This window comes from Narcine bancroftii, chromosome 1 (assembly GCF_036971445.1).
Source record: "Narcine bancroftii isolate sNarBan1 chromosome 1, sNarBan1.hap1, whole genome shotgun sequence".
Classification (NCBI taxonomy): Eukaryota; Metazoa; Chordata; class Chondrichthyes; order Torpediniformes; family Narcinidae; genus Narcine; species Narcine bancroftii.
Window position 1 is genome coordinate 174,973,024 of NC_091469.1, and position 20,754 is coordinate 174,993,777.

Sequence of the window (20,754 nt, forward strand, 5' to 3'; positions counted from 1 at the left end):
TGATTCCCAGCCTCTGTTTCCCCGCCTCTGATTGGCCGCCTCTGATACCCCGCCTCTGTTTCCCCATATCTGATTCCCCACCTCTGATTCCCCAACTCTGATTCCCCGCCTCTGATTCCCAACCTCTGATTCCCCACCTCTGAATCCCCATATCTGATTCCCCGTCTCTGTTTCCCCATATCTGATTCCCTGCCTCTGATTCCCCGCCTCTGATTCCCCTTCTCTGATTCACCACCTCTGATTCCCCACCTCTGATTCCCCATCTCTGATTCCGCACATCCGATTCCCTGCCTCTGATTCCCCGCCTCTGATTCCCTGCCTCAGATTCGCAACCACTAATTCCCCACCTCTGATTCCCCACCTCTGATTCCCCATATCTGATTCCCCGCCTCTGTTTCCCCGCCTCTGATTCCCCGCCTCTGTTTCCCTATATCTGATTCCCCGCCTCTGATTCACCAACTATGATTCCCCGCCTCTGATTCCCCAGCTCTGATTCCCCACCTCTGATTCCCCATATCTGATTCCCCGCCTCTGTTTCCCTGCCTCTGATTCCCCGCCTCTGTTTCCCCGCCTCTGATTCCCAGCCTCTGCTTCCCCAACTCTGATTCCCCGCCTCTGATTCCCCAGCTATGATTCCCCGCCTCTGATTCCCCGTGTTTTATTCCCTGCCTCTGATTCCCCGCGTCTGATTCTCCATCTCTGATTCACCGCCTTTGATTTGCCACCTCTGATTCCCCATATCAGATTCCCCGCCTCTGTATCCCCGCCTCTGATTCCCCGCCTCTGATTCCCCATATCTCATTCCCCGCCTCTGATTCCCCATCTCTGATTCTGCACATCAGATTCCCTGCCTCTGAATCCCCACCTCTGATTCCCCATATCTGATTCCCCGCCTCTGTTTCCCCGCCTCTGATTCCCCGCCTCTGTTTCCCCATATCTAATTCCACGCCTCTGATTCCCCAACTCTGATTCCCCGCCTCTGATTCCCCAGCTCTGTTTCCCCGCCTCTGATTCCCCACCTCTGATTCCCTATCTCTGATTCCCCGCCTCTGATTCGCCATCTCTGATTCCCCGACTCTGATTCCTGAGCTCTGATTCCCCGCCACTGATTCCCCGCATCTGATTCCCCGCCTCTGAGTCCCTTCCTCTGATTCCCCATCTCTGATTCACCACCTCTGATTCCCCATCTCTGATTCCCGGCCTCTGATTCCCCACCTCTGATTCCCGGCCTCTGATTCATGCCTTCTGATTCCTGGCCTCTTATTCCCCACCTCTGATTCGCCATATCTGATTCCCCACCTCTGTTTCCGCGCCTCTGATTCCCCGCCTCTGATTCCCCATCTCTGATTCTGCACATCTGATTCCCTGCCTCTGATTCCCCGCCTCTGATTCCCTGCCTCTGATTGCCAACCTCTGATTCCCCACCTCTGATTCCCCATATCTGATTCCCCGCCTCTGTTTCCCCGCCTCTGATTCCCCGCCTCTGTTTCCCCATATCTGATTCCCCACCTCTGATTCCCCAACTCTGATTCCCCGCCTCTGATTCCCAACCACTGATTCCCCACCTCTGAGTCCCCATATCTGATTCCCCATCTCTGTTTCCCCACCTCTGATTCTCCGCCTCTGTTTCCCCATATCTGATTCCCTGCCTCTGATTCCCCGCCTCTGATTCCCCTTCTCTGATTCACCACCTCTGATTCCCCACTTCTGATTCCCCATCTCTGATTCCGCACATCCGATTCCCTGCCTCTGTATCCCCGCCTCTGATTCCCCGCCTCTGATTCCCCATATCTCATTCCCCGCCTCTGATTCCCCATCTCTGATGCTGCACATCTGACTCCCTGCCTCTGAATCCCCACCTCTGATTCCCCATATCTGATTACCCGCCTCTGATTCCCCGCCTCTGATTCCACGCCTCTGATTCCCCAACTCTGATTCCTCGCCTCTGATTCCCCAGCTCTGTTTCCCCACCTCTGATTCCCCGCATCTGATTCCCTGCCTCTGATTCCCCGCCTCTGATTCCCTGCCTCTGATTCCCAACCTCTGAATCCCCACCTCTGAATCCCCATATCTGATTCCCCGCCTCTGTTTCCCCGCCTCTGAATCCCCGCCTCTGTTTCCCCATATCTGATTCCCCGCCTCTGATTCCCCAACTCTGATTCCCCTCCTCTAATTCGCCAGCTATGATTCCCCGCCTCTGATTCCCTGCGTCTGATTCCCTGCCTCTGATTCCTCGCCTCTGATTCCCCTTCTCTGATTCACCACCTCTGAATCCCCAACTCTGATTCCCCATCTCTGATTCCGCACATCCGATTCCCTGCCTCTGATTCCCCGCCTCTGATTCCCCGCCTCTGATTCCCTGCCTCTGATTCGCAACCTCTAATTCCCCACCTCTGATTCCCCATATCTGATTCCCCGCCTCTGTTTCCCTGCCTATGATTCCCGGCCTCTGTTTCCCCATATCTGATTCCCCTCCTCTGATTCCCCAACTCTGATTCCCCGCCTCTGATTCCCCAGCTCTGTTTCCCCGCCTCTGATTCCCCGCATCTGATTCCCTGCCTCTGATTCCCCGCCTCTGATTCCCTGCCTCTGATTCCCAACCTCTGAATCCCCACCTCTGAATCCCCATATCTGATTCCCCGCCTCTGTTTCCCCGCCTCTGAATCCCCGCCTCTGTTTCCCCAAATCTGATTCCCCGCCTCTGATTCCCCAACTCTGATTCCCCTCCTCTAATTCGACAGCTATGATTCCCCGCCTCTGATTCCCTGCGTCTGATTCCCTGCCTTTGATTCCCCGCCTCTGATTCCCCTTCTCTGATTCACCACCTCTGAATCCCCAACTCTGATTCCCCATATCTGATTCCCCGCCTATGTTTCGCCGCCTCTGATTGGCACCTCTGATACACCGCCTCTGATTCCCCATCTCTAATTCATCACATCTGATTCCCCACCTCTGCTTCCCCATCTCTGATTCTCTACCTCTGATTCGCCACCTCTGATTCCCCATATCTGATTCAACGCCTCTGTATCCCCGCCTCTGATTCCCCGCCTCTGATTCCCAGTATCTGACTCCCCGCCTCTGTTTCCCCGCCTCTGATTCCCCACCTCTGATTCCCTATCTCTGATTCCCCGCCTCTGATTCGCCATCTCTGATTCCCCGACTCTGATTCCTGAGCTCTGATTCCCCGCCACTGATTCCCCGCATCTGATTCCCCGCCTCTGAGTCCCTTCCTCTGATTCCCCATCTCTGATTCACCACCTCTGATTCCCCATCTCTGATTCCCGGCCTCTGATTCCCCACCTCTGATTCCCGGCCTCTGATTCATGCCTTCTGATTCCTGGCCTCTTATTCCCCACCTCTGATTCCCCATATCTGATTCCCCACCTCTGTTTCCGCGCCTCTGATTCCCCGCCTCTGATTCCCCATCTCTGATTCTGCACATCTGATTCCCTGCCTCTGATTCCCCGCCTCTGATTCCCTGCCTCTGATTGCCAACCTCTGATTCCCCACCTCTGATTCCCCATATCTGATTCCCCGCCTCTGTTTCCCCGCCTCTGATTCCCCGCCTCTGTTTCCCCATATCTGATTCCCCACCTCTGATTCCCCAACTCTGATTCCCCGCCTCTGATTCCCAACCACTGATTCCCCACCTCTGAGTCCCCATATCTGATTCCCCGTCTCTGTTTCCCCACCTCTGATTCTCCGCCTCTGTATCCCATATCTGATTCCCTGCCTCTGATTCCCCGCCTCTGATTCCCCTTCTCTGATTCACCACCTCTGATTCCCCACCTCTGATTCCCCATCTCTGATTCCGCACATCCGATTCCCTGCCTCTGTATCCCCGCCTCTGATTCCCCGCCTCTGATTCCCCATATCTCATTCCCCGCCTCTGATTCCCCATCTCTGATCCTGCACATCTGACTCCCTGCCTCTGAATCCCCACCTCTGATTCCCCATATCTGATTACCCGCCTCTGTTTCCCCGCCTCTGATACCCCGCCTCTGTTTCCCCATATCTAATTCCACGCCTCTGATTCCCCAACTCTGATTCCTCGCCTCTGATTCCCCAGCTCTGTATCCCCGCCTCTGATTCCCCGCATCTGATTCCCTGCCTCTGATTCCCCGCCTCTGATTCCCTGCCTCTGATTCCCAACCTCTGAATCCCCACCTCTGAATCCCCATATCTGATTCCCCGCCTCTGTTTCCCCGCCTCTGAATCCCCGCCTCTGTTTCCCCATATCTGATTCCCCGCCTCTGATTCCCCAACTCTGATTCCCCTCCTCTAATTCGCCAGATATGATTCCCCGCCTCTGATTCCCTGCGTCTGATTCCCTGCCTCTGATTCCCCGCCTCTGATTCCCCTTCTCTGATTCACCACCTCTGAATCCCCAACTCTGATTCCCCATCTCTGATTCCGCACATCCGATTCCCTGCCTCTGATTCCCCGCCTCTGATTCCCCGCCTCTGATTCCCTGCCTCTGATTCGCAACCTCTAATTCCCCACCTCTGATTCCCCATATCTGATTCCCCGCCTCTGTTTCCCTGCCTATGATTCCCGGCCTCTGTTTCCCCATATCTGATTCCCCTCCTCTGATTCCCCAACTCTGATTCCCCGCCTCTGATTCCCCAGCTCTGATTCCCCGCCTTTGATTCCCGGCCTCTGATTCCCTGCCACTGATTCCCCGCCCCTGATTCCCCACCTCTGATTCCCCATATCTGATTCCCAGCCTCTGTTTCCCCGCCTCTGATTGGCCGCCTCTGATACCCCGCCTCTGATTCCCCATCTCTAATTCATCACATCTGATTCCCCACCTCTGCTTCCCCATCTCTGATTCTCTACCTCTGATTCGCCACCTCTGATTCCCCATATCTGATTCACCGCCTCTGTTTCCCCGCCTCTGATTCCCCGCCTCTGATTCCCCATATCTGACTCCCCGCCTCTGTTTCCCCGCCTCTGATTCCCCACCTCTGATTCCCTATCTCTGATTCCCCGCCTCTGATTCGCCATCTCTGATTCCCCGACTCTGATTCCTGAGCTCTGATTCCCCGCCACTGATTCCCCATATCTGATTCCCCTCCTCTGTTTCCGCGCCTCTTATTCCCCGCCTCTGATTCCCCATCTCTGAATTACAACCTCTGAATCCCCGCGTCTGATTCCCCATCTCTGATTCTGCACATCTGATTCCCTGCCTCTGATTCCCCGCCTCTGATTCCCTGCCTCTGATTGCCAACCTCTGATTCCCCACCTCTGATTCCCCATATCTGATTCCCCGCCTCTGTTTCCCCGCCTCTGATTCCCCGCCTCTGTTTCCCCATATCTGATTCCCCACCTCTGATTCCCCAACTATGATTCCCTGCCTCTGATTCCCCAGCTCTGATTCCCCACCTCTGAATCCCCATATCTGATTCCCCGCCTCTGTTTCCCTGCCTCTGATTCCCCGCCTCTGTTTCCCCGCCTCTGATTCCCAGCCTCTGCTTCCCCAACTCTGATTCCCCGCCTCTGATTCACAAGCTCTGATTCCCCGCCTCTGATTCCCCGTGTTTTATTCCCTGCCTCTGATTCCCCGCGTCTGATTCTCCATCTCTGATTCACCGCCTTTGATTTGCCACCTCTGATTCCCCATATCAGATTCACCGCCTCTGTATCCCCGCCTCTGATTCCCCGCCTCTGATTCCCCATATCTCATTCCCCGCCTCTGATTCCCCATCTCTGATTCTGCACATCTGATTCCCTGCCTCTGAATCCCCACCTCTGATTCCCCATATCTGATTCCCCGCCTCTGATTCCCCGCCTCTGATTCCCCGCCTCTGTTTCCCCATATCTAATTCCACGCCTCTGATTCCCCAACTCTGATTCCCCGCCTCTGATTCCCCAGCTCTGTTTCCCCGCCTCTGATTCCCCGCATCTGATTCCCTGCCTCTGATTCCCCGCCTCTGATTCCCCGCCTCTGAATCCCCGCCTCTGTTTCCCCATATCTGATTCCCCGCCTCTGATTCCCCAACTCTGATTCCCCTCCTCTAATTCGCCAGCTATGATTCCCCGCCTCTGATTCCCTGCGTCTGATTCCCTGCCTCTGATTCCCAGCCTCTGATTCCCCTTCTCTGATTCACCACCTCTGAATCCCCAACTCTGATTCCCCATCTCTGATTCCGCACATCCGATTCCCTGCCTCTGATTCCCCGCCTCAGATTCCCCGCCTCTGATTCCCTGCCTCTGATTCGCAACCTCTAATTCCCCACCTCTGATTCCCCATATCTGATTCCCCGCCTCTGTTTCCCTGCCTCTGATTCCCGGCCTCTGTTTCCCCATATCTGATTCCCCTCCTCTGATTCCCCAACTCTGATTCCCCGCCTCTGATTCCCCAGCTCTGATTCTCCGCCTTTGATTCCCGACCTCTGATTCCCTGCCACTGATTCCCCGCCCCTGATTCCCCACCTCTGATTCCCCATATCTGATTCCCAGCCTCTGTTTCCCCACCTCTGATTGGCCGCCTCTGATACCCCGCCTCTGTTTCCCCATATCTGATTCCCCACCTCTGATTCCCCAACTCTGATTCCCCGCCTCTGATTCCCAACCTCTGATTCCCCACCTCTGAATCCCCATATCTGATTCCCCGTCTCTGTTTCCCCATATCTGATTCCCTGCCTCTGATTCCCCGCCTCTGATTCCCCTTCTCTGATTCACCACCTCTGATTCCCCACCTCTGATTCCCCATCTCTGATTCCGCACATCCGATTCCCTGCCTCTGATTCCCCGCCTCTGATTCCCTGCCTTAGATTCGCAACCACTAATTCCCCACCTCTGATTCCCCACCTCTGATTCCCCATATCTGATTCCCCGCCTCTGTTTCCCCGCCTCTGATTCCCCGCCTCTGTTTCCCTATATCTGATTCCCCGCCTCTGATTCCCCAACTATGATTCCCCGCCTCTGATTCCCCAGCTCTGATTCCCCACCTCTGATTCCCCATATCTGATTCCCCGCCTCTGTTTCCCTGCCTCTGATTCCCCGCCTCTGTTTCCCCGCCTCTGATTCCCAGCCTCTGCTTCCCCAACTCTGATTCCCCGCCTCTGATTCCCCAGCTATGATTCCCCGCCTCTGATTCCCCGTGTTTTATTCCCTGCCTCTGATTCCCCGCGTCTGATTCTCCATCTCTGATTCACCGCCTTTGATTTGCCACCTCTGATTCCCCATATCAGATTCCCCGCCTCTGTATCCCCGCCTCTGATTCCCCGCCTCTGATTCCCCATATCTCATTCCCCGCCTCTGATTCCCCATCTCTGATTCTGCACATCAGATTCCCTGCCTCTGAATCCCCACCTCTGATTCCCCATATCTGATTCCCCGCCTCTGTTTCCCCGCCTCTGATTCCCCGCCTCTGTTTCCCCATATCTAATTCCACGCCTCTGATTCCCCAACTCTGATTCCCCGCCTCTGATTCCCCAGCTCTGTTTCCCCGCCTCTGATTCCCCGCATCTGATTCCCTGCCTCTGATTCCCCGCCTCTGATTCCCCTTCTCTGATTCACCACCTCTGAATCCCCAACTCTGATTCCCCATCTCTGATTCCGCACATCCGATTCCCTGCCTCTGATTCCCCGCCTCTGATTCCCCGCCTCTGATTCCCTGCCTCTGATTCGCAACCTCTAATTCCCCACCTCTGATTCCCCATATCTGATTCCCCGCCTCTGTTTCCCTGCCTATGATTCCCGGCCTCTGTTTCCCCATATCTGATTCCCCTCCTCTGATTCCCCAACTCTGATTCCCCGCCTCTGATTCCCCAGCTCTGATTCCCCGCCTTTGATTCCCGGCCTCTGATTCCCTGCCACTGATTCCCCGCCCCTGATTCCCCACCTCTGATTCCCCATATCTGATTCCCAGCCTCTGTTTCCCCGCCTCTGATTGGCCGCCTCTGATACCCCGCCTCTGATTCCCCATCTCTAATTCATCACATCTGATTCCCCACCTCTGCTTCCCCATCTCTGATTCTCTACCTCTGATTCGCCACCTCTGATTCCCCATATCTGATTCACCGCCTCTGTTTCCCCGCCTCTGATTCCCCGCCTCTGATTCCCCATATCTGACTCCCCGCCTCTGTTTCCCCGCCTCTGATTCCCCACCTCTGATTCCCTATCTCTGATTCCCCGCCTCTGATTCGCCATCTCTGATTCCCCGACTCTGATTCCTGAGCTCTGATTCCCCGCCACTGATTCCCCGCATCTGATTACCCGCCTCTGAGTCCCTTCCTCTGATTCCCCATCTCTGATTCACCACCTCTGATTCCCCATCTCTGATTCCCGGCCTCTGATTCCCCACCTCTGATTCCCGGCCTCTGATTCATGCCTTCTGATTCCTGGCCTCTTATTCCCCACCTGTGATACCCCATATCTGATTCCCCACCTCTGTTTCCGCGCCTCTTATTCCCCGCCTCTGATTCCCCATCTCTGAATTACAACCTCTGAATCCCCGCGTCTGATTCCCCATCTCTGATTCTGCACATCTGATTCCCTGCCTCTGATACCCCGCCTCTGATTCCCTGCCTCTGATTGCCAACCTCTGATTCCCCACCTCTGATTCCCCATATCTGATTCCCCGCCTCTGTTTCCCCGCCTCTGATTCCCCGCCTCTGTTTCCCCATATCTGATTCCCCACCTCTGATTCCCCAACTCTGATTCCCCGCCTCTGATTCCCAACCTCTGATTCCCCACCTCTGAATCCCCATATCTGATTCCCCGTCTCTGTTTCCCCGCCTCTGATTCTCCGCCTCTGTTTCCCCATATCTGATTCCCTGCCTCTGATTCCCCGCCTCTGATTCCCCTTCTCTGATTCACCACCTCTGATTCCCCACCTCTGATTCCCCATCTCTGATTCCGCACATCCGATTCCCTGCCTCTCATTCCCCGCCTCTGATTCCCCGCCTCTGATTCCCTGCCTCAGATTCGCAACCACTAATTCCCCACCTCTGATTCCCCACCTCTGATTCCCCATATCTGATTCCCCGCCTCTGTTTCCCCGCCTCTGATTCCCCGCCTCTGTTTCCCTATATCTGATTCCCCGCCTCTGATTCCCCAACTATGATTCCCTGCCTCTGATTCCCCAGCTCTGATTCCCCACCTCTGAATCCCCATATCTGATTCCCCGCCTCTGTTTCCCTGCCTCTGATTCCCCGCCTCTGTTTCCCCGCCTCTGATTCCCAGCCTCTGCTTCCCCAACTCTGATTCCCCGCCTCTGATTCACAAGCTCTGATTCCCCGCCTCTGATTCCCCGTGTTTTATTCCCTGCCTCTGATTCCCCGCGTCTGATTCTCCATCTCTGATTCACCGCCTTTGATTTTCCACCTCTGATTCCCCATATCAGATTCCCCGCCTCTGTATCCCCGCCTCTGATTCCCCGCCTCTGATTCCCCATATCTCATTCCCCGCCTCTGATTCCCCATCTCTGATTCTGCACATCTGATTCCCTGCCTCTGAATCCCCACCTCTGATTCCCCATATCTGATTCCCCGCCTCTGATTCCCCGCCTCTGATTCCCCGCCTCTGTTTCCCCATATCTAATTCCACGCCTCTGATTCCCCAACTCTGATTCCCCGCCTCTGATTCCCCAGCTCTGTTTCCCCGCCTCTGATTCCCCGCATCTGATTCCCTGCCTCTGATTCCCCGCCTCTGATTCCCTGCCTCTGATTCCCAACCTCTGAATCCCCACCTCTGAATCCCCATATCTGATTCCCCGCCTCTGTTTCCCCGCCTCTGAATCCCCGCCTCTGTTTCCCCATATCTGATTCCCCGCCTCTGATTCCCCAACTCTGATTCCCCTCCTCTAATTCGCCAGCTATGATTCCCCGCCTCTGATTCCCTGCGTCTGATTCCCTGCCTCTGATTCCCAGCCTCTGATTCCCCTTCTCTGATTCACCACCTCTGAATCCCCAACTCTGATTCCCCATCTCTGATTCCGCACATCCGATTCCCTGCCTCTGATTCCCCGCCTCAGATTCCCCGCCTCTGATTCCCTGCCTCTGATTCGCAACCTCTAATTCCCCACCTCTGATTCCCCATATCTGATTCCCCGCCTCTGTTTCCCTGCCTCTGATTCCCGGCCTCTGTTTCCCCATATCTGATTCCCCTCCTCTGATTCCCCAACTCTGATTCCCCGCCTCTGATTCCCCAGCTCTGATTCCCCGCCTTTGATTCCCGACCTCTGATTCCCTGCCACTGATTCCCCGCCCCTGATTCCCCACCTCTGATTCCCCATATCTGATTCCCAGCCTCTGTTTCCCCGCCTCTGATTGGCCGCCTCTGATACCCCGCCTCTGTTTCCCCATATCTGATTCCCCACCTCTGATTCCCCAACTCTGATTCCCCGCCTCTGATTCCCAACCTCTGATTCCCCACCTCTGAATCCCCATATCTGATTCCCCGTCTCTGTTTCCCCATATCTGATTCCCTGCCTCTGATTCCCCGCCTCTGATTCCCCTTCTCTGATTCACCACCTCTGATTCCCCACCTCTGATTCCCCATCTCTGATTCCGCACATCCGATTCCCTGCCTCTGATTCCCCGCCTCTGATTCCCTGCCTCAGATTCGCAACCACTAATTCCCCACCTCTGATTCCCCACCTCTGATTCCCCATATCTGATTCCCCGCCTCTGTTTCCCCGCCTCTGATTCCCCGCCTCTGTTTCCCTATATCTGATTCCCCGCCTCTGATTCCCCAACTATGATTCCCCGCCTCTGATTCCCCAGCTCTGATTCCCCACCTCTGATTCCCCATATCTGATTCCCCGCCTCTGTTTCCCTGCCTCTGATTCACCGCCTCTGTTTCCCCGCCTCTGATTCCCAGCCTCTGCTTCCCCAACTCTGATTCCCCGCCTCTGATTCCCCAGCTATGATTCCCCGCCTCTGATTCCCCGTGTTTTATTCCCTGCCTCTGATTCCCCGCGTCTGATTCTCCATCTCTGATTCACCGCCTTTGATTTGCCACCTCTGATTCCCCATATCAGATTCCCCGCCTCTGTATCCCCGCCTCTGATTCCCCGCCTCTGATTCCCCATATCTCATTCCCCGCCTCTGATTCCCCATCTCTGATTCTGCACATCTGATTCCCTGCCTCTGAATCCCCACCTCTGATTCCCCATATCTGATTCCCCGCCTCTGTTTCCCCGCCTCTGATTCCCCGCCTCTGTTTCCCCATATCTAATTCCACGCCTCTGATTCCCCAACTCTGATTCCCCGCCTCTGATTCCCCAGCTCTGTTTCCCCGCCTCTGATTCCCCGCATCTGATTCCCTGCCTCTGATTCCCCGCCTCTGATTCCCTGCCTCTGATTCCCAACCTCTGAATCCCCACCTCTGAATCCCCATATCTGTTTCCCCGCCTCTGTTTCCCCGCCTCTGAATCCCCGCCTCTGTTTCCCCATATCTGATTCCCCGCCTCTGATTCCCCAACTCTGATTCCCCTCCTCTAATTCGCCAGCTATGATTCCCCGCCTCTGATTCCCTGCGTCTGATTCCCTGCCTCTGATTCCCCGCCTCTGATTCCCCTTCTCTGATTCACCACCTCTGAATCCCCAACTCTGATTCCCCATCTCTGATTCTCTACCTCTGATTCCCAATATCTGATTCCCCGCCTATGTTTCGCCGCCTCTGATTGGCACCTCTGATACACCGCCTCTGATTCCCCATCTCTAATTCATCACATCTGATTCCCCACCTCTGCTTCCCCATCTCTGATTCCCTGCCTCTGATTGCCAACCTCTGATTCCCCACCTCTGATTCCCCATATCTGATTCCCCGCCTCTGTTTCCCCGCCTCTGATTACCCGCCTCTGTTTCCCCATATCTGATTCCCCACCTCTGATTCCCCAACTCTGATTCCCCGCCTCTGATTCCCAACCTCTGATTCCCCACCTCTGAATCACCATATCTGATTCTCCGTCTCTGTTTCCCCGCCTCTGATTCTCCGCCTCTGTTTCCCCATATCTGATTCCCTGCCTCTGATTCGCCAGCTATGATTCCCCGCCTCTGATTCCCCGTGTCTGATTCCCTGCCTCTGATTCCCCGCCTCTGATTCCCCATCTCTGATTCACCACCTCTGATTCCCTGCCTCTGATTCCCCGCCTCTGATTCCCCATCTCTGATTCACCACCTCTGATTCCCCGCCTCTGTTTCCCCATATCTGATTCCCCGCCTATGTTTCGCCGCCTCTGATTGGCACCTCTGATACACCGCCTCTGATTCCCCATCTCTAATTCATCACATCTTATTCCCCACCTCTGCTTCCCCATCTCTGATTCTCTACCTCTGATTCGCCACCTCTGATTCCCCATATCTGATTCAACGCCTCTGTATCCCCGCCTCTGATTCCCCGCCTCTGATTCCCAGTATCTGACTCCCCGCCTCTGTTTCCCCGCCTCTGAATCCCCACCTCTGATTCCCTATCTCTGATTCCCCGCCTCTGATTCGCCATCTCTGATTCCCCGACTCTGATTCCTGAGCTCTGATTCCCCGCCACTGATTCCCCGCATCTGATTCCCCGCCTCTGAGTCCCTTCCTCTGATTCCCCATCTCTGATTCACCACCTCTGATTCCCCATCTCTGATTCCCGGCCTCTGATTCCCCACCTCTGATTCCCGGCCTCTGATTCATGCCTTCTGATTCCTGGCCTCTTATTCCCCACCTCTGATTCCCCATATCTGATTCCCCACCTCTGTTTCCGCGCCTCTGATTCCCCGCCTCTGATTCCCCATCTCTGATTCTGCACATCTGATTCCCTGCCTCTGATTCCCCGCCTCTGATTCCCTGCCTCTGATTGCCAACCTCTGATTCCCCACCTCTGATTCCCCATATCTGATTCCCCGCCTCTGTTTCCCCGCCTCTGATTCCCCGCCTCTGTTTCCCCATATCTGATTCCCCACCTCTGATTCCCCAACTCTGATTCCCCGCCTCTGATTCCCAACCACTGATTCCCCACCTCTGAGTCCCCATATCTGATTCCCCGTCTCTGTTTCCCCACCTCTGATTCTCCGCCTCTGTATCCCATATCTGATTCCCTGCCTCTGATTCCCCGCCTCTGATTCCCTGCCTCTGATTCCCAACCTCTGAATCCCCACCTCTGAATCCCCATATCTGATTCCCCGCCTCTGTTTCCCCGCCTCTGAATCCCCGCCTCTGTTTCCCCATATCTGATTCCCCGCCTCTGATTCCCCAACTCTGATTCCCCTCCTCTAATTCGCCAGCTATGATTCCCCGCCTCTGATTCCCTGCGTCTGATTCCCTGCCTCTGATTCCCAGCCTCTGATTCCCCTTCTCTGATTCACCACCTCTGAATCCCCAACTCTGATTCCCCATCTCTGATTCCGCACATCCGATTCCCTGCCTCTGATTCCCCGCCTCAGATTCCCCGCCTCTGATTCCCTGCCTCTGATTCGCAACCTCTAATTCCCCACCTCTGATTCCCCATATCTGATTCCCCGCCTCTGTTTCCCTGCCTCTGATTCCCGGCCTCTGTTTCCCCATATCTGATTCCCCTCCTCTGATTCCCCAACTCTGATTCCCCGCCTCTGATTCCCCAGCTCTGATTCCCCGCCTTTGATTCCCGACCTCTGATTCCCTGCCACTGATTCCCCGCCCCTGATTCCCCACCTCTGATTCCCCATATCTGATTCCCAGCCTCTGTTTCCCCGCCTCTGATTGGCCGCCTCTGATACCCCGCCTCTGTTTCCCCATATCTGATTCCCCACCTCTGATTCCCCAACTCTGATTCCCCGCCTCTGATTCCCAACCTCTTATTCCCCACCTCTGAATCCCCAGATCTGATTCCCCGTCTCTGTTTCCCCATATCTGATTCCCTGCCTCTGATTCCCCGCCTCTGATTCCCCTTCTCTGATTCACCACCTCTGATTCCCCACCTCTGATTCCCCATCTCTGATTCCGCACATCCGATTCCCTGCCTCTGATTCCCCGCCTCTGATTCCCTGCCTCAGATTCGCAACCACTAATTCCCCACCTCTGATTCCCCACCTCTGATTCCCCATATCTGATTCCCCGCCTCTGTTTCCCCGCCTCTGATTCCCCGCCTCTGTTTCCCTATATCTGATTCCCCGCCTCTGATTCCCCAACTATGATTCCCCGCCTCTGATTCCCAGCCTCTGCTTCCCCAACTCTGATTCCCCGCCTCTGATTCCCCAGCTATGATTCCCTGCCTCTGATTCCCCGTGTTTTATTCCCTGCCTCTGATTCCCCGCGTCTGATTCTCCATCTCTGATTCACCGCCTTTGATTTGCCACCTATGATTCCCCATATCAGATTCCCCGCCTCTGTATCCCCGCCTCTGATTCCCCGCCTCTGATTCCCCATATCTCATTCCCCGCCTCTGATTCCCCATCTCTGATTCTGCACATCAGATTCCCTGCCTCTGAATCCCCACCTCTGATTCCCCATATCTGATTCCCCGCCTCTGTTTCCCCGCCTCTGATTCCCCGCCTCTGTTTCCCCATATCTAATTCCACGCCTCTGATTCCCCAACTCTGATTCCCCGCCTCTGATTCCCCAGCTCTGTTTCCCCGCCTCTGATTCCCCGCATCTGATTCCCTGCCTCTGATTCCCCGCCTCTGATTCCCCTTCTCTGATTCACCACCTCTGAATCCCCAACTCTGATTCCCCATCTCTGATTCCGCACATCCGATTCCCTGCCTCTGATTCCCCGCCTCTGATTCCCCGCCTCTGATTCCCTGCCTCTGATTCGCAACCTCTAATTCCCCACCTCTGATTCCCCATATCTGATTCCCCGCCTCTGTTTCCCTGCCTATGATTCCCGGCCTCTGTTTCCCCATATCTGATTCCCCTCCTCTGATTCCCCAACTCTGATTCCCCGCCTCTGATTCCCCAGCTCTGATTCCCCGCCTTTGATTCCCGGCCTCTGATTCCCTGCCACTGATTCCCCGCCCCTGATTCCCCACCTCTGATTCCCCATATCTGATTCCCAGCCTCTGTTTCCCCGCCTCTGATTGGCCGCCTCTGATACCCCGCCTCTGATTCCCCATCTCTAATTCATCACATCTGATTCCCCACCTCTGCTTCCCCATCTCTGATTCTCTACCTCTGATTCGCCACCTCTGATTCCCCATATCTGATTCACCGCCTCTGTTTCCCCGCCTCTGATTCCCCGCCTCTGATTCCCCATATCTGACTCCCCGCCTCTGTTTCCCCGCCTCTGATTCCCCACCTCTGATTCCCTATCTCTGATTCCCCGCCTCTGATTCGCCATCTCTGATTCCCCGACTCTGATTCCTGAGCTCTGATTCCCCGCCACTGATTCCCCGCATCTGATTACCCGCCTCTGAGTCCCTTCCTCTGATTCCCCATCTCTGATTCACCACCTCTGATTCCCCATCTCTGATTCCCGGCCTCTGATTCCCCACCTCTGATTCCCGGCCTCTGATTCATGCCTTCTGATTCCTGGCCTCTTATTCCCCACCTGTGATTCCCCATATCTGATTCCCCACCTCTGTTTCCTCGCCTCTTATTCCCCGCGTCTGATTCCCCATCTCTGAATTACAACCTCTGAATCCCCGCGTCTGATTCCCCATCTCTGATTCTGCACATCTGATTCCCTGCCTCTGATTCCCCGCCTCTGATTCCCTGCCTCTGATTGCCAACCTCTGATTCCCCACCTCTGATTCCCCATATCTGATTCCCCGCCTCTGTTTCCCCGCCTCTGATTCCCCGCCTCTGTTTCCCCATATCTGATTCCCCACCTCTGATTCCCCAACTCTGATTCCCCGCCTCTGATTCCCAACCTCTGATTCCCCACCTCTGAATCCCCATATCTGATTCCCCGTCTCTGTTTCCCCGCCTCTGATTCTCCGCCTCTGTTTCCCCATATCTGATTCCCTGCCTCTGATTCCCCGCCTCTGATTCCCCTTCTCTGATTCACCACCTCTGATTCCCCACCTCTGATTCCCCATCTCTGATTCCGCACATCCGATTCCCTGCCTCTCATTCCCCGCCTCTGATTGCCCGCCTCTGATTCCCTGCCTCAGATTCGCAACCACTAATTCCCCACCTCTGATTCCCCACCTCTGATTCCCCATATCTGATTCCCCGCCTCTGTTTCCCCGCCTCTGATTCCCCGCCTCTGTTTCCCTATATCTGATTCCCCGCCTCTGATTCCCCAACTATGATTCCCTGCCTCTGATTCCCCAGCTCTGATTCCCCACCCCTGAATCCCCATATCTGATTCCCCGCCTCTGTTTCCCTGCCTCTGATTCCCCGCCTCTGTTTCCCCGCCTCTGATTCCCAGCCTCTGCTTCCCCAACTCTGATTCCCCGCCTCTGATTCACAAGCTCTGATTCCCCGCCTCTGATTCCCCGTGTTTTATTCCCTGCCTCTGATTCCCCGCGTCTGATTCTCCATCTCTGATTCACCGCCTTTGATTTGCCACCTCTGATTCCCCATATCAGATTCCCCGCCTCTGTATCCCCGCCTCTGATGCCCCGCCTCTGATTCCCCATATCTCATTCCCCGCCTCTGATTCCCCATCTCTGATTCTGCACATCTGATTCCCTGCCTCTGAATCCCCACCTCTGATTCCCCATATCTGATTCCCCGCCTCTGATTCCCCGCCTCTGATTCCCCGCCTCTGTTTCCCCATATCTAATTCCACGCCTCTGATTCCCCAACTCTGATTCCCCGCCTCTGATTCCCCAGCTCTGTTTCCCCGCCTCTGATTCCCCGCATCTGATTCCCTGCCTCTGATTCCCCGCCTCTGATTCCCTGCCTCTGATTCCCAACCTCTGAATCCCCACCTCTGAATCCCCATATCTGATTCCCCGCCTCTGTTTCCCCGCCTCTGAATCCCCGCCTCTGTTTCCCCATATCTGATTCCCCGCCTCTGATTCCCCAACTCTGATTCCCCTCCTCTAATTCGCCAGCTATGATTCCCCGCCTCTGATTCCCTGCGTCTGATTCCCTGCCTCTGATTCCCAGCCTCTGATTCCCCTTCTCTGATTCACCACCTCTGAATCCCCAACTCTGATTCCCCATCTCTGATTCCGCACATCCGATTCCCTGCCTCTGATTCCCCGCCTCAGATTCCCCGCCTCTGATTCCCTGCCTCTGATTCGCAACCTCTAATTCCCCACCTCTGATTCCCCATATCTGATTCCCCGCCTCTGTTTCCCTGCCTCTGATTCCCGGCCTCTGTTTCCCCATATCTGATTCCCCTCCTCTGATTCCCCAACTCTGATTCCCCGCCTCTGATTCCCCAGCTCTGATTCCCCGCCTTTGATTCCCGACCTCTGATTCCCTGCCACTGATTCCCCGCCCCTGATTCCCCACCTCTGATTCCCCATATCTGATTCCCAGCCTTTGTTTCCCCGCCTCTGATTGGCCGCCTCTGATACCCCGCCTCTGTTTCCCCATATCTGATTCCCCACCTCTGATTCCCCAACTCTGATTCCCCGCCTCTGATTCCCAACCTCTGATTCCCCACCTCTGAATCCCCATATCTGATTCCCCGTCTCTGTTTCCCCATATCTGATTCCCTGCCTCTGATTCCCCGCCTCTGATTCCCCTTCTCTGATTCACCACCTCTGATTCCCCACCTCTGATTCCCCATCTCTGATTCCGCACATCCGATTCCCTGCCTCTGATTCCCCGCCTCTGATTCCCTGCCTCAGATTCGCAACCACTAATTCCCCACCTCTGATTCCCCACCTCTGATTCCCCATATCTGATTCCCCGCCTCTGTTTCCCCGCCTCTGATTCCCCGCCTCTGTTTCCCTATATCTGATTCCCCGCCTCTGATTCCCCAACTATGATTCCCCGCCTCTGATTCCCCAGCTCTGATTCCCCACCTCTGATTCCCCATATCTGATTCCCCGCCTCTGTTTCCCTGCCTCTGATTCACCGCCTCTGTTTCCCCGCCTCTGATTCCCAGCCTCTGCTTCCCCAACTCTGATTCCCCGCCTCTGATTCCCCAGCTATGATTCCCCGCCTCTGATTCCCCGTGTTTTATTCCCTGCCTCTGATTCCCCGCGTCTGATTCTCCATCTCTGATTCACCGCCTTTGATTTGCCACCTCTGATTCCCCATATCAGATTCCCCGCCTCTGTATCCCCGCCTCTGATTCCCCGCCTCTGATTCCCCATATCTCATTCCCCGCCTCTGATTCCCCATCTCTGATTCTGCACATCTGATTCCCTGCCTCTGAATCCCCACCTCTGATTCCCCATATCTGATTCCCCGCCTCTGTTTCCCCGCCTCTGATTCCCCGCCTCTGTTTCCCCATATCTAATTCCACGCCTCTGATTCCCCAACTCTGATTCCCCGCCTCTGATTCCCCAGCTCTGTTTCCCCGCCTCTGATTCCCCGCATCTGATTCCCTGCCTCTGATTCCCCGCCTCTGATTCCCTGCCTCTGATTCCCAACCTCTGAATCCCCACCTCTGAATCCCCATATCTGATTCCCCGCCTCTGTTTCCCCGCCTCTGAATCCCCGCCTCTGTTTCCCCATATCTGATTCCCCGCCTCTGATTCCCCAACTCTGATTCCCCTCCTCTAATTCGCCAGCTATGATTCCCCGCCTCTGATTCCCTGCGTCTGATTCCCTGCCTCTGATTCCCCGCCTCTGATTCCCCTTCTCTGATTCACCACCTCTGAATCCCCAACTCTGATTCCCCATCTCTGATTCTCTACCTCTGATTCCCCATATCTGATTCCCCGCCTATGTTTCGCCGCCTCTGATTGGCACCTCTGATACACCGCCTCTGATTCCCCATCTCTAATTCATCACATCTGATTCCCCACCTCTGCTTCCCCATCTCTGATTCCCTGCCTCTGATTGCCAACCTCTGATTCCCCACCTCTGATTCCCCATATCTGATTCCCCGCCTCTGTTTCCCCGCCTCTGATTACCCGCCTCTGTTTCCCCATATCTGATTCCCCACCTCTGATTCCCCAACTCTGATTCCCCGCCTCTGATTCCCAACCTCTGATTCCCCACCTCTGAATCACCATATCTGATTCTCCGTCTCTGTTTCCCCGCCTCTGATTCTCCGCCTCTGTTTCCCCATATCTGATTCCCTGCCTCTGATTCGCCAGCTATGATTCCCCGCCTCTGATTCCCCGTGTCTGATTCCCTGCCTCTGATTCCCCGCCTCTGATTCCCCATCTCTGATTCACCACCTCTGATTCCCTGCCTCTGATTCCCCGCCTCTGATTCCCCATCTCTGATTCACCACCTCTGATTCCCCGCCTCTGTTTCCCCATATCTGATTCCCCGCCTATGTTTCGCCGCCTCTGATTGGCACCTCTGATACACCGCCTCTGATTCCCCATCTCTAATTCATCACATCTTATTCCCCACCTCTGCTTCCCCATCTCTGATTCTCTACCTCTGATTCGCCACCTCTGATTCCCCATATCTGATTCAACGCCTCTGTATCCCCGCCTCTGATTCCCCGCCTCTGATTCCCAGTATCTGACTCCCCGCCTCTGAATCCCCACCTCTGATTCCCTATCTCTGATTCCCCGCCTCTGATTCGCCATCTCTGATTCCCCGACTCTGATTCCTGAGCTCTGATTCCCCGCCACTGATTCCCCGCATCTGATTCCCCGCCTCTGAGTCCCTTCCTCTGATTCCCCATCTCTGATTCACCACCTCTGATTCCCCATCTCTGATTCCCGGCCTCTGATTCCCCACCTCTGATTCCCGGCCTCTGATTCATGCCTTCTGATTCCTGGCCTCTTATTCCCCACCTCTGATTCCCCATATCTGATTCCCCACCTCTGTTTCCGCGCCTCTGATTCCCCGCCTCTGATTCCCCATCTCTGATTCTGCACATCTGATTCCCTGCCTCTGATTCCCCGCCTCTGATTCCCTGCCTCTGATTGCCAACCTCTGATTCCCCACCTCTGATTCCCCATATCTGATTCCCCGCCTCTGTTTCCCCACCTCTGATTCTCCGCCTCTGTTTCCCCATATCTGATTCCCCACCTCTGATTCCCCAACTCTGATTCCCCGCCTCTGATTCCCAACCACTGATTCCCCACCTCTGAGTCCCCATATCTGATTCCCCGTCTCTGTTTCCCCACCTCTGATTCTCCGCCTCTGTTTCCCCATATCTGATTCCCTGCCTCTGATTCCCCGCCTCTGATTCCCCTTCTCTGATTCACCACCTCTGATTCCCCACTTCTGATTCCCCATCTCTGATTCCGCACATCCGATTCCCTGCCTCTGTATCCCCGCCTCTGATTCCCCGCCTCTGATTCCCCATATCTCATTCCCCGCCTCTGATTCCCCATCTCTGATTCTGCACATCTGACTCCCTGCCTCTGAATCCCCACCTCTGATTCCCCATATCTGATTACCCGCCTCTGTTTCCCCGCCTCTGATTCCACGCCTCTGATTCCCCAACTCTGATTCCTCGCCTCTGATTCCCCAGCTCTGTTTCCCCACCTCTGATTCCCCGCATCTGATTCCCTGCCTCTGATTCCCCGCCTCTGATTCCCTGCCTCTGATTCCCAACCTCTGAATCCCCACCTCTGATTCCCCATATCTGATTCCCAGCCTCTGTTTCCCCGCCTCTGATTGGCCGCCTCTGATACCCCGCCTCTGATTCCCCATCTCTAATTCATCACATCTGATTCCCCACCTCTGCTTCCCCATCTCTGATTCTCTACCTCTGATTCGCCACCTCTGATTCCCCATATCTGATTCCCCGTCTCTGTTTCCCCACCTCTGATTCTCCGCCTCTGTATCCCATATC